The following is a 14,375-nucleotide window of genomic DNA, read 5'->3' on the forward strand; positions in this document are numbered from 1 at the left end:
CCCGAAAGAAATAAGCTTGTGTCAGCAGCATATATGATATACTGAACTTCGTTATCTATTTGAACTAAATCATTTAAATAGATATATAATAACACGCAACGGTCCAAGGATACTTCCCTGACGAACGCCGTGTTTTAAAGAAGAATAACCTGATCTATGATTGACAATGGACACATACTGGAGGCGAATATTGAAATAGCTGCTAATTAGTTCATGGGCTTTATTTCTAATACCGTATACAGACAGTTTCTGAAGGAGAGTGGAATCATTAATGCTGCCAAAAGCTTTGGAGATGTCAACAAATATATGAAGCGTAATATTTTTACGTTCTATATTACTGATAATCATTTCCTTTTGACGAAGTAATGCCAACTCTGTGGAGGCTCGAGGCCTAAAACCGAATTTCTTAGACGTTATTAGATTGTATTTATCGCAAAAATTGGCAAAGGCGCCGGAATATTATTTTTTCGAGACCTTTCGAAAACACCGGAAGAATAGACAGGGGCCTATACTTATTTAGAACATCATTAGGACCGCCTTTGTTAAGAACAATGACTTTCGCCTTTTTTATTTCACTCGGAAAGACACCAGAAGCCAACGATAAATTATACATGAGTTAAGATGGTACATATTATATCTAGTACATACCTAATGGGTTTGATCTTAAGGTTGAAAGCGTCATCCCTGTTGCTATTTTTTATATCTCTATATAGTGACAGTACTTCGGCCTCATGACAGGGTGATAAATATATACTTTTGCTTAAATGTTCATTCAAATATTGCAACGCACTAGAATCATGGGCACTATCTATTAGCTTTGAAAAATAATTATTAAATTTATCTGCAAGTTCATTTCCGGAATATGTTTTTCCGTCAACTACAAGGGTGTCCAGACTATTGGATTTTTTACCGTTTAAGAATTCATTTAGTTGACGCCAGACTTTGCTTGAGTGAGTTGTACATACAAATAAATTAAACTAGCAGTTATTTTTTGCCTTCTTTAAACAAGAGTTCAACTTATTTCGGTAAGATTTGAAAACAGAAAACGTTGCAGGGTCCCTAACTCGTCAGAATTTTTGATAAAGCCTGTTTTTTATTGAGATCATTTTAATTATGCGGGAGGTAACCCATGGCTTCCGCGCTTGCTTACGCCGCTTTACGTCTTGATACGGAAAATAATCATCGTAAAGGGGCACGAATATATTCATAAAAGTATCAAAGGCCTCATTACATGTAGTAAGTGAATAAATTGACTTCCAGACGAAATTGAGAACCTTGGTACGAAATTGATCTAAAGTATGTGAAGTGATACATCGACTCTTATGCATCTTCTTTCTGTTGACACGTTTATATTCATGATTAGTTATTTTGCCAAATATTTTAAAACAACGTGATTCGCCTTTTCTTTTTTGTTGTTTTGCCTTGTAAACACATTTAAAAACTGGCGCATTTGATGCCCCGAGCTATATCTCTGCTCCAAGGCGCAGCATATGTTGCAGACCGGCAGGCTTTTTTAACCAGCTGGTGATAATAAACGTGGACCAAAATCTTGATACACAGATGTTCTCGATTTCCATCTACTTCAGAAAAATGGTCGTGGGGAAGGGAGATCGAGGCCACTTGTGGTGAGTAGCAAGCGGCTTAGCCACTGAGCAGCTCCTGCGGTCACACTTGCCAAGTATTAACAATTTGCAGGTGTCGGACCTTATAAACAAATTATTAAATGCAAAACGTTTGCACACATCGGGTGTGGGCTTTCGCTGTTGCCCAGTGGAGCACTCCTGCAGCCTGATTGCTCCAATACAGTCGCAGCTGGGAAGGGCAAAGTCGTTTTATATCCCATGCAAGCTGCCGAGAAAGACATTTCGTTGGGTCAGTTTGCACTACGTTCGCGATTCGAGCAGCAACAGACCATTGCTACATTGGTGCTCATTCATTTCCACTGTTGTGAGATAGAGCGTGATAATGTTCAATTGTCTGGAGAAGTGTGCGAGCGCATACGAAGTCGATGGTACGTGAAGGACAAAAAAGCCTGAATTGCATTGACTGTGCAATATCAACAACGGAGGATCGAACGGTTTCGGCATGAGCCGGTAACCTTTATTTATTTTTTAGGTTAAGTTCCGGTTCGACACCCTGATATATATATATATACATATATATATATATATATATATATATATATATATATATATATATATATATATATATATATATATATATATATATATATATATATATATATATATATATATATATATATATATATATATATATATATAAATAAATATATTAATATATTTATATTAATATATATAGACATACATAGAAAGAAATTAAGAAAAACACGCGCCCAGAGTGGGGACCAAACCGACGCCTTTCGATTAGATCTCGAATGCCTTACCAATTCGGCTGTCTCAGCGACTGTGTTCGCCTTCACTTTTTGGGGTATTTATATTTTACTACAACTGTACCTGACGCTTCAGGGTAGTAGCCAGTGCCACTCAGACTATACGGGGAGAAGAGGACCTTCTTTTCGAACCCCGGGGCGTGACTCGAACGTCGACAGCATGTCATGAGCGGGTAACTGGCGGGAAACCCTCTTATGCTACCTTGGCATCAAGGCTGCCAGAACCGAGGCCCTCCCTAAGCTTTCGCAGAATAATATGATTTTGAAATGAGGGGCTCGTTAGGAAAATGTAGATAGAAATGTCGGAGGTCTACAACGCCAAAGGAGTCATATGGACAAAAATGTTGGCAGTAGGTGGGTGTGAAAGAAGTGCACGCCACAATTTTTATTCGACAACTTGAATCTTAACTGATTACAGTCTTTCCCACTCAATCCGAAGGTTTATCTTCGATACATAGATGACATCTTCATAATTTGGGAGCACGGCCGCACAGCCCTAGTAAGTTTCATTTCGCATCTTATTTCTTCGCTTTCGACCAAAAAGTTCGCATGCCAGTACTTGGGTAAACAAGTGAGCTTCCTAGACAGCACTGTTGTTATTGACAATTGTAAACTGAAAACCACGCTTTAAAGGAAACCAAAGGACAGGCAAAGTACCTAGAATACACTAGTCATCACCCACGATACTGCAAACAAGGTATATTTGTAGGACAGGCTATCAGACTAAGAAGAGTATGCAGTGATAACACAGACTATATAAAACACCTTAATGAACTGAATTCCACCCTGGCAAGCAGGAATCACCCAGTCAGCTCGCTGGATATGGCTTACGAAGAGCATCCAAGCTAGAAAGGGACGAAATGCTCCAGCAACAACGTCGTAACGAAAGCGCTCTACCACCAGCCTTAATAACCAAATTCTCAAACGCACTCTCTAACATAAAAAAACATCCGGCGGAAAAACTACCCCATTCTAGCAAGTAATGACCGACTTAAAAATACATTTCCGGAAGCCCCTAAAGTTACCTACAGAAGAAACAAGAACCTAAAAGACATTTTAGTGCATGACAAAATTAGCGCTTCCCAGGAACCAGTCATCAGCCTTTGCCTCCACCCTAGATGCAAGACCTGCAAACATCTGCAGACGGATTGCATTATCAAAAGCACTGCCAGCCAATACGTTTACAAGATTAATTCAAGCTTCCCTTGCAATTCCTCTAACATTGTGTAGATGCTAGAACGCTCATTCTGTCAAAAGTAGTACATTGGAGAAACGAGTCAACCTATGAACTTACGCCTCACTGGACATCGGGCCGACACTCATAACAACGGCTCCATAGCAGTTGCGCAACACTTCAACCAGCCAAACCATAATTTCGATGATCTCAAGCTCTATATTCTACAGGTCTCCAAGAGATCGGAAATACAGAGAATCGGACTTAATTCATAAATTCAACTGCCTGGAGCCGGCTGGAATCAATGCTTCGAAAGGCAACTTACAAACCTTACGGTATTAGAATGGAACAGAAAAATAGTGCTCTTACAAAAAGTGGGCATCTCCATTCGCAACAGTCGTGCCAGCCCACCCCCAAAGCTGATACCTGAATACAATTTCTGTGCTTTTCTCCTTTTTTTTCTTCTGTCTTGCTCCTAGCCGATTTCGACATAGCACGCGCACTCGCATCCCTCGACCTTCGGCATTTCATCGTACTACCTGCTTTAAACACACACGCAAAAAGGAAAAAAAGAAAAAAAAGAAAGAAAACAGAAAAGTCCTTGAATGTACCGGAAAGCTCCGCCTGAGTTGTACCCGAGCATACCCCTTCTATTCTTCTGCGAACACTGACCTCCCCGGTCAGAATTCTTCAAACTGTACTGGCTGTTGCTGTTTACGAGTTTTCTCTCTTACACACAGTTCAGGGAACTTGCAACTGCACCACCAAGACGTCCCTCTCTGCCCCAAACTTCCCGGAAGCCTCCTTTGAGGTCGCCCCGCGCCACCGCAGCCTAGCTTAAACCATTCCCCCTGTTTTCTCTGACCCTCTTGTAGTCTCTCCTCTTTCTCTACTGCGGGGCCCTGTCATAATAACCACACCTCCCTTTCTCTCTATCTATTTCGCTGCTTTCAACCGACCGTTGACCCACTCTTCTGTCCTCCTTTTGGCCCCGCTCTTAACAACCTCACACCTCTCTCTCCAACTCAATCTGTATCTAATAAGCAGTGCTCCAGAGATGACTCCTCATGCCTTGAAAAAGACAAATCTCCTTGTCGAAACGTTGGCAGAGTTCTGAGGCTGCTACATTCTCCAAAGTATTCTTTCTATATATTTATCCATACAATATATATATATATATATATATATATATATATATATATATATATATATATATATATATATATATATATATATATATATATATATATATATATATATATATATATATATATATATATATATATATATATATATATATATATAGGTAATCATATAAGGATATTGAGGGGCCCAGTCAATTAGGACAGAATAAGGGTTGGCAGTCAAGAAACCTCGGAAAGAAAAGAGAGGACTGCGGTAGGTCATCAAAACAGATGAATTTTTGAGTCACAAAAAAACTGGTGAAAAAAGCCCGAGGGGTGGCATCCGAATACGCTGCCACGGGGCTGTTTCCCCACCACCTCCTCGGGTATTTATGTTAAGGTATTTTTTTTGTTTCCTGCACTTGGGGGTGGTAGCCAGCGCAACTCGGACTACTCGGGGTGAAGGGGACCTTCTTCTTAAGCCCCGGGCAGTGACTCGAGTGTCTACGACATTTCGACAGTGGTCGACCAGCATTGAATCCTCTTAAGCTACTTTTGGCACAAAGATTGCCAGAACAGAGGCCCTCCGTATGCATGTAGCGAATCAGAAATGGGAAATAAAGGGTTCGGTGAATTAAGACAGAATAAGGGTTGGCAGTCAAGAAAACATCGGAAAGCATGGAAATGCGGTAGGTCATAGAAAGAGATAATTTTTTTGAGTCCGAACGAAAGTGGTGAAAAAATGCCCGCCGGGTGGCATCCGAACCCACGACCTCCAGAATACCGGTCTGGTGCAATGACCGCTATGCTACCGGCGGGGCTGTTTCCCCACCACCTTCTCTTTACCTCAAAATAAAATGAACGCGTCACCGTTAGTGATCAAAAGTAACGCACGTTACTGTTGCGTTACTTTTCATTCACGAAATAAAACATTTGCTGTTTCCTGTTTCGACGTTTGATATGTGTGTATGCGCCATAGCTAAAATATGAACTTACCCTCTCTTTTTTTAGGGTTTCACTACAATAGTTACAATAAAAAACGCGGAAGTATATATGAAGCTGATTTATAACATGTTGGCATAGAACTTAACAAAAGAACCGGCCTCCCTTATTAGCACGAAAATTTAGAACAGCCGAAATCGAAACTTTGAATATATTTTATTCACAACATGTCGCAGTACAGACAGTTGCTGTAAACAAATTCCTCCATTACCCGAAGCACACTCCGCTGTGGTACTTCAGCAACAGCTGAATTTCGAAGTTGCATCGGACATTCTCCCTCGCTTATTATTAAAAACATCCGCGCCTACACTATATAGGCGGTCAACGGATGCGCTAGATGGCAGTGCCGTGTTAACTTTGAGAAACAGCTTTGCACCAGAGCGAAGCTGTCTTTTTATCTCCGCCAGTGCAAAGCTGTGCGGCACCAGAAAGTACCGCGGAAGCTCATCATCACCGAACACGGAGGTGCATTTATTTCCAAACGGATTCACAAAGAAATCTTCTGCTGCGTTCGCTTTCAGTGGGGAAGCTGGGCTCTCGACAAGCCGCGAAGAGACTGTCAGCTCACTCTTGACAGCCGCAAAGGCCGCACTTGGCTTGACTTCATTCGAAATCTATGACAGCGTGAATCTCGGAGCAGTGTAGCGGCAACCAGCAGGTCGTTCTGATTCATCACATTGTCGAACCTGGAGCAGCGAAATGTATATTGTATTAGCAAATTAACTGTTGTACTTTATCCAAAGGGGCGAAGTTCGTAGGCGCGCGGGACTCCCCGCACGCAATAGGAGCGTGGCGAAAGAAGGCAAGTCTGCGTGCAGTGGTAATAAACACCACTGTGTAAAGAAAACGAGTCGTCTGATCGATCACCTACTGGGGAATTCGCAGGCCACAATTTTCGAAACGTACTCTCTACGCGAGCAACATGAATTATAAAACCGTTCGACCAACGGTTTTACCGTTTTGGCTCTCCCGATCTACATTATATTTCACAGTTTTCTAAGGCAATTCATGCAGATTACGCGTGTCACAACTTACGTCTTGTGAATTCCGGCCAACAGAGACTCAGCTAGAAGTCCGCAGTAGCGCAATCCAGCCATCTCCTCATGTTCGATTTTCTTGATGAGAACGTTCAGCGTCGGAAACAGATAGCTACTGTGAATGTGGTTGTAACCTTGCAGGACATTCAGGGCGCAGCAGACAGGTTTCATGACCTGTAATTAAACGACAGATATTTTAGGAAGAAAGTCACGAAAACTACCTAAATTTCATGTACCCTGCAATACTCCCTAATGAAGTTGGGCTCGTGAGGTAGCAGCAGCCTCGGAATTCCTGGCTTGGAGAAGAGCACGTTTAGGTCTGTTCCCCTTTCTAGAAACGTGTTGATAGCCTCCATGGCCTTGAAGGGAGAGTTCCACCTTGTAGATTCCGCAGTGGGCCTTGATCAGATAAGCTGCTTGCGCGGACTGTCTGTGCTTATTCAAGAGCTTTTGGCACTTGGAGAACAGACTTTACTTAATCGTGGAGTATTGCGGATCAACAGTCTGCACGAGCCGCGTCAACGGTAGCGATGAGGTTTAAAGTATGTGCTCAGCACCGGTGGTGGGGTGGCATGTGATGCCTTCCTTCTTCGACGCTGTCGATCAGCGAACATAAATGCACTGGCTGACAATTTTCTTCGTCTTCATCGTTGGCTTCCTCTTTCTCCTCACCGTAGATCCTGCAGAAGCGCAACAATATATATACGTGTGTACTAAGGAATGACATTTTTAACAATGTAACAGAGACTCACCGAAACGCATTCACGAATTTCGACCCGCTGTCCGTGATAACTTTCGTAATCTTGCCCAGAAGGTCGAACTTGTTTAAAATCTCCTGTAGAGTGGCGGCAAGATGATGATGAAACAACATTTATTGAGCCCAAAATATTTGATGGTGCCCAAAGGCACCAGACGGGGGTGGTTATTTATTCACGGGACCCATATGTCGCCAACAACAGGCCCTGGCCATCAAGGAAAGCTGGGTCGGCAGGGCGGGGCTGGACAGCAAGGTCGCCCATTGCTCAAGGAGTGGGGGTGGGGAAGTGGAGGTAGGATAGGGGGTGTAGGGAAGAGAGTGGGGGCAACTGGACTCTTGAGGAACGTGCGTTCCGCCATGACGTGCGACAGGGTGCCCTCGGTCTGCTTGCAGAAAAGAAGGTGGCATCGTGTAACTCGGGATACATTCGATGGAGCAGCGTTGGGTGCGCGAGCGACCCCGCCTGCACTCTGCGCAGGATCGTTTACTGTTGCCTGGTTAGAGAGCAGTGCGGTTCGTGTAAGGTGCGCCGTTCTTCCCTGTACGCTCGAGTAATCTCTCTGCAGCTTCTCATTGGGCTGGGGGTGTCCGCATCATCGCGCGACTCGGTGGCTGCCCGGAGCGTCATTTCGCTGGCGTGGTAGTCGGCGATGGTGTTGCCTGCTACCCCCGAGTGAGCTGGGACCCACACAAGTTCACCGGCTTGTCCCGGTGTAATGCCGTGGAGGAAACGCGTCCCCTTCGGTAGTTGCGCCGTACGCCGTCCTCGAGTCCGTGACCACGGCCTGGACATCCGGTTGAACAAGCGCCAGAGCCACAGCTACTTCTGCCGTCACGGGATCTCTCGTCCTCGTCGAAGCTGTGACGATCAGTCGGTCGTTTGTCGTAACGACTGCCGCCGACCGGTCGCTGCCTTTCCTAAGCGAGGTGTCCGCGTATAGAACCCGAGGATTCTCCTCCAGCTGGCGGGCCAGGGCCTTGGCCCGCGCATCGCGCATCCCGTCATCCTTACCCGGGGTCATGTTTCAGGTTAAGGGCTTGGTTTCGATTGCCTCCTTCCACCTCTCAGATAGGGGCGCCGTCGTGGGTATCGGTTCTATCCGCTATCTCAGCTTGCGTACGACGGCGCGTCCGTGTTCTGTGCTACTGAGTCTGATGCGTTGATTAGAGAGGTGAGCTTCCTCCAGCTCGTCCACCGTGTTGTGGACGCCCGTGTCCTGCAGTCGTCGGGTCGAAGAGTATATGGGAACGCCTAGAGCTTGCTTCGTTGCCTTCCGAATGAGCGTGTCGAGGGTGTTTCTCTGCGTCTTCGTCAGCTGGAGATACGGAACTGAGTAGGTGACCCTCCAAACGACAAACGCCCGCACCAGACGGAGGGTGTCGTCCTCTTTCAGGCCTCTATTTCTGTTAGACACCCGGCGTAATAGGCGGAGTACCTGTTCCGTGGTGGTTTTGATTTTAACGACGGCGGCGTCCGGTTTCCCGTTGTTCTGCAGCAGCAGGCCCAGTATCCTACACTGCTGCGTCGGCTTAATCTCTATGCCGTCGATTCTGACCGTGATAGCCGGTTGGGGCGCCTTCTTGGGTCTTCCCGGCTGTATGAGTAAAAGCTCCGACTTCTGCACATTCGTGGCCGCACGCTGCAAGGAATCCTCGATCCATCCGTCGGAATCGGACTTCACCGTCCACACCGTGATGTCCTAGGCGTAAAGGGCGTGGTCAATGCCGTCTATTTGTTCGAGTAAATGAGGTAAGAGGAGGAGAGCCAGGGGTAAGAGCAGGGGAGACAGGAGAGACCCCTGAGGGGTGCCCCGCTCGCCGAGCTCGATGGGATCCGACTTCTCCCCCCCTAGTGTGATGGTGGCTGTTCTATTGGTCAAAAAGTCCTTCACGTAACCGAAGGTTCTCCAGCCGCACTTTGTCCTTTTCAAATTCGACAGCACGCTGGCGTACGTCACGTTGTCGAAGGCACCATTCAGGTCGAGAGCGAGGATCGCCCGTGGACCGTTCCGCGTGGCTTTTTTCTCCACAAGCTCGTGAAGATGCATTATGACGTCTTGGGTACTCAGATGTTTTCAGAAATCGAACATCGTCCCCAGCATTTGCCCCGTGTCTTCGAGATGCCCCTACAACCGACGTAGCACCCTGCGCTCCATGAATTGTCCGACGCAGGACGTAAGGGATATGGGACGCATGTTGTCGATCGAGGCGGCCTTTCCGCGCTTCGGAATGAATTGTACATCTGCTTCCTTCCACTCGCGCGCCAACCGAGAGCTCTCCCAGGCATCGTTGACGTGCCCAAGGAGCTCGCCCGCCGCCGTACCGCTCAGGTTGGCAAGGAGCTTGTAAGTTACGGCGTCCTTACCGGGTGCGTTTCTCTTGTTGCTCTCGTCTATAGCAGCCCACAGTTCCACCATGGTCAACGGTCTGTCGAGGTCTTCGTTCTCGGATCCTTCCTACTCCTCCATGATACGGTGGAAGCCCTTCTTGGTCTGCAGGTATTTGTTCACGAGGGCCTTGACAAGCCTGCGGCCATCGCCATTGTACGAGTTGAGCACCTTAGTGAGGGTGCGGTTGGTCGCCGTTTTGCTGCTCGTCTGGTCGGTGAGGTGGCGCAGGAGCTTCCACGTCTTCCCACGGACAGCTGACCTTGCAGACCGTCACATATCTTGAGCCAATTTACCCTGTATAACTTAGCCGAGTATTCGACGATTTGCTTTTAAGCAAGGCGATGCGTGTGGCGATCTTTCTGATGCGTCGCTTACGCTTCCACCTTCGAGTTAGAGAGTGACGGGCTGCCCACATATTGTACAGCCTGGCGTCGTGTGTGAACTTCTGAAAGGCCTGCTTCTGGTTACGTGCCCATTCCTCGTAAAACTGTGGCTTGTACTGTCTCCTGCCCGGCGTCTTCACCCGTGGCGTCTTCTCATCTTGCCCATCTTGCCCAACTTGCCGAACTTTCTCATCTTGCCCCAGTCGGTGATCCGCGCCTTTCCCATCTCTGCTCGGAAATGGGGACCGCGGATGGTGATGCTGATTATGCTGTGGTCCGACCCTAGGTCGACCGCTTCGCATCTCCACGACGCGTCGAGCGACCCGGCCAGCCACGACAGGTCCGGCGCGGTGCCCCTGGCAACGATGTTGCCTTTTCTCGTGGTGACTCCCGGTTCGTTAGGTAGGACGAGGTCTTGGTCTCCCATGGTTAGTACCAGGGCTTTTCCTCTCTTGGACAAACATTTGTAACCCCATAGCGTAGTTAGGGGCGTAGAAATCCCCGAGGATCAGGAGCGGCCTTGACCCCGCCAACCTCTTCGCTTCCTGCACGGTGCTGTCGAAGTCGTAGTGTCTCTGTGACGGCCTGCAGTACGCACTCATCACGAATACATTTGTGCTGCCAATTTCCCGTGCGTGGACTTCTACCAGCGTGTGCTCGCACCCGCTCTGCGCCGTGACGTGCTGGGTTGCCGCACGTTGTTCCGGACGAGAACGGCTGTACCCGTTCCCGAGGGGTCTGGGTAAGTGATGTATCCCGGGAGTCGCGGCTTCCCGTTCGTTTTTTGCAGTGCAATGATGGCACGCGGATCATCCTGTGCGCTGATGTACAAATTGAGCTCCATCTCCTTGTGACGAATGCCCCTACAGTTCCATTGATAGATGCCGGTGGACTCGCTGCCGTCCACTCGCTTGCGACGCTGCTTACTTGGGTTCTGTACCATCCTTGTTGGTAATGTCCAGTCGACCGCGCCTCTTCGCGATCGCGCCTTAGATTCTCTCGGCGCGTTCCTTCTTCAGGGACCCAAAGCGGGTGCGAACCTTAATGGCAGCAACCCTCGTTGCTAGACGTTCGTGCTTCACTTCCAGTGTGTTGAGACGATCTTCTATCCTTCCAAATGCTGCCAGAATGGCCGTCAGTGCATCCCCTTGAGGTAATCGCGTCTACTCCTCCGCTTTCGGTGTTGCAACTGCCGCCTCGGTAACCGCCGCCTCTGCGGCCTCCATCGCCTCTTTGGTGCTTTTCTGTTTCGCGCTGCTCGCTACCAGCATCGCTGTCTTCGGGTTAATGGCGGAGGGAGATCCCCTCCACGGCACCTTGCGCGGACCTTCAGTGACGTTAGCCATCAACGTCGGGCCCTCTTGTGGTCTTGCTTCGGTCTTGCCTGAGCTGCCCGCCAACTTCTCTATCTTGCACGTAAGTGTCCTGATTTCGGCATTCAGCTCCTTAACGTGTGCGGTCTGGCGCTGGATAATTTTCTTTAGTTTTGTTACCTCGCCACCGTCCTTTTGTGGGCTCGGGGTCGATTTGGGAGGGAGAAGGAGGGTGAGAATTCGGAGTCGGGGACTCGAGCCCTGGGAGACCCGCTACGCCAGCCCACCTTGTTGCCGGTGTTCCCTCGCTAGTCTCCTGGTCCGTCCCTCAATCTCGAAGGACCACCCAGAGTCGAACGGGTCCCGGACTGCGGTCCATTCCCGCCGGCTCGCCGTCTCGAACCACTCATCTACTTCGACGTCGCTCTTCCTGCCGTCTCCCAGCGCCGGCTGCCGCCAGCACCACTGCCGCCACCGCTCCTTGCGGACTTAAACTGGGAGCGGCCTTGACAGCCACCTGTGCAGCCCCGCAGCCGCGATTGCGACCGGGAGCGGCTCTGATGGTTGCCGTCGCCGCTCCGGGCCGGCGTCTGCCATCTTACTCGGTGCCACGGCCAGCTGCTACAGTGGGGTCCGCCTGCAGGACCTCTCTTGTTTCGGCTTATTCCTCTTTCGTAGTCTCCTTGATCGGAATGCTTCTTCTCCTACTGGCGTCAACTAACGACGTAGGGGATCTTAAATCTTGCCTTGCAGGCTTTGTCTGCCGTGAGGTGATTGCCTCCAGACAGGCTACACGTGGGGTCGCACGTGTGGTCGGCCGTCGGCCCGGGGGTTCTACAACCCCGGCAGATCGTGTTCGAAGGGTCTGGGCGCACGTCCATGCGGTGGCCCAGTCACCCGCATGCGTAGCACACGTCTATCTGTTTTCTGTGCAAAGTACACTCCATCGGTAGGTTGCCGTATCTGATGTAACGAGGCACCTTCTTTCCTGCGAAGGTACTTACCACCGGCCGGTTCTTGCCAATGCGGTTGGCCTGCAGCGCCGTCGGGCTGAATTCGTGGACAAAATTCTCTTGGAAAATTCTCTTGGAACAAAAATCTCTTGTCACCCCATTCACAGTGCCGTGAGGGGCTGCTTCGTAGGTACTGACCTCGTAGGTCGTGCCACGTACGTCGATCCGCTCCACGGCAGCATACCTTTCGGCGTTCCCCCTCTTGGAAGTGCTCACTACCATGATGTTCTGCTGCGCGTTCAGAAAAACGACGTCTTTTCTCGATTCGATTGCGGGGATCTGGGCCGCCGCCGTTAGAGCTCGGCTGAGCTCCACTCTGGTAACGTCGCTGACGCGCAAGCCTCCGCGCGGGCGCACGATGATCTTCATATCTTTGTGCGGCAGGTGTGGCATGCGCGCGCCTTTCAACAGCTTTCCCTTATGTATACGTTTCTCCTTGGGGTGACGTGTCACTTCGTCACGGGCGCTCGCTCCCAAGCCGAGGCTGCCGCTGTTGCTCAGGCCGGTAACGTGATCGGTGTTCTTGGCGCCTTCTCGACTGTTGCGAAGTGCGGGCGTAAGGCTGAGCCTGCCTTCGCCCGCCCGCCGGATTCTTTCACCGACAGTCTTCCAGCCTTGCGATCGCGTCCACTGGGCCGGCAGAATTTCGATGCCGTCCACTTCCACTCGCATGGCGGAAGCCATTTTAGATCAATGTCCGCGCACGTGAACACCGAAAAGAACTCGATATCCCGACGGCGAACTTCTCGATCTCGGCCTAGGCCTAGCCCCGCCCCGGCCGAGGCCGTAGTCATGGTTACGCTTAGCGGCGTGCTCTCCTCGTGGGTGCGAAAAAGTCTTTCAAAATCGCCAAAAATGGGCCACTACCTCAACATTTGGGTTCCCGATGATCCTCGCTACTTCATGTATCACGTCGAGAGAGAGAAACACATTATTGGAGAGACACCGGGTTCAGGTTGGGGGTGTATCACGTCGATACACCCTCATAAGCGTGCGACTCAATTAACCGCCACAATAGGTGAGAAAAGTGAGGAGCGATGCGAAGGTGCGAACATGAAAAAATGGCGCTCCAGAGTGGCGGCAAGCCTCTCAAAAGTTATGCTCCCGTGCATACGGCGGAAGCCAAGGCAGCGGCCAAATGACCGTCGACACCAAATGTAACACCTGGAAAGTTATTTTCAAGTGAACGATAGAATATGATAATAATCAAGGTTAGCCACACTGGAAATGATACCCGTATTTCTTCATAATGAAGTGTTTGCGCTAGGGAAATCGATATTAAGAAAAATATGGCTTCGCAGATTATGGCAAATCAAATTCCCCGTGAATTTAAACATTTGAAAAACACCATAAACATACAAAAAGGTAAAAAAGAACATCAAAACTCTGTGAAGCAAACGTAGTAGCTATCAATAGGCTCATATGTCTTTGAGTAAAATGCCATAAGTGCGGATAGGTCAATCATCACTCGTATGGTTGTAAATAAATGTCAATTGAGCTAAGAACAGTACCTGTGAAAGCGAGTCCAGCAGTCCGCGGTGACTGCCACAAACTGGAGCTTCCGAAATGTTGAGCGCAAACTGTCCTTCAGGGCATTGAAGCGTGCCTTGAGGCGTGTCATGAGCATCAGACGCTGGAACACGTTCCTGTCTGAGGCTGTGGCTTTTAGTAACTTCACAAATGAAGGCTCCTCCACCACCGAGACTGCCTGCGTGGCATTAATAACACAATTCTCACCCAGTCTGTCAAGCTGCGCCTGAAGTACGGACTGA

General features: G+C 48.8%; 1 protein-coding gene and 1 pseudogene across 1 annotated transcript in view; one reads left to right on the top strand and one right to left on the bottom strand.

Moving 5' to 3' along the window:
- Nucleotides 1-14,375, top strand: part of LOC144140060 (uncharacterized) — a 79,392-nt gene that overhangs the window by 12,266 nt on the left and 52,751 nt on the right. The window lies entirely within an intron of this gene.
- On the bottom strand, nucleotides 5,918-13,715 carry LOC144139579 (uncharacterized; annotated as a pseudogene).

This window comes from Haemaphysalis longicornis, unplaced genomic scaffold, assembly GCF_048455015.1.
Source record: "Haemaphysalis longicornis isolate Haplotype H1 unplaced genomic scaffold, Haemaphysalis longicornis Haplotype H1 scaffold_5, whole genome shotgun sequence".
NCBI lineage: Eukaryota > Metazoa > Arthropoda > Arachnida > Ixodida > Ixodidae > Haemaphysalis > Haemaphysalis longicornis.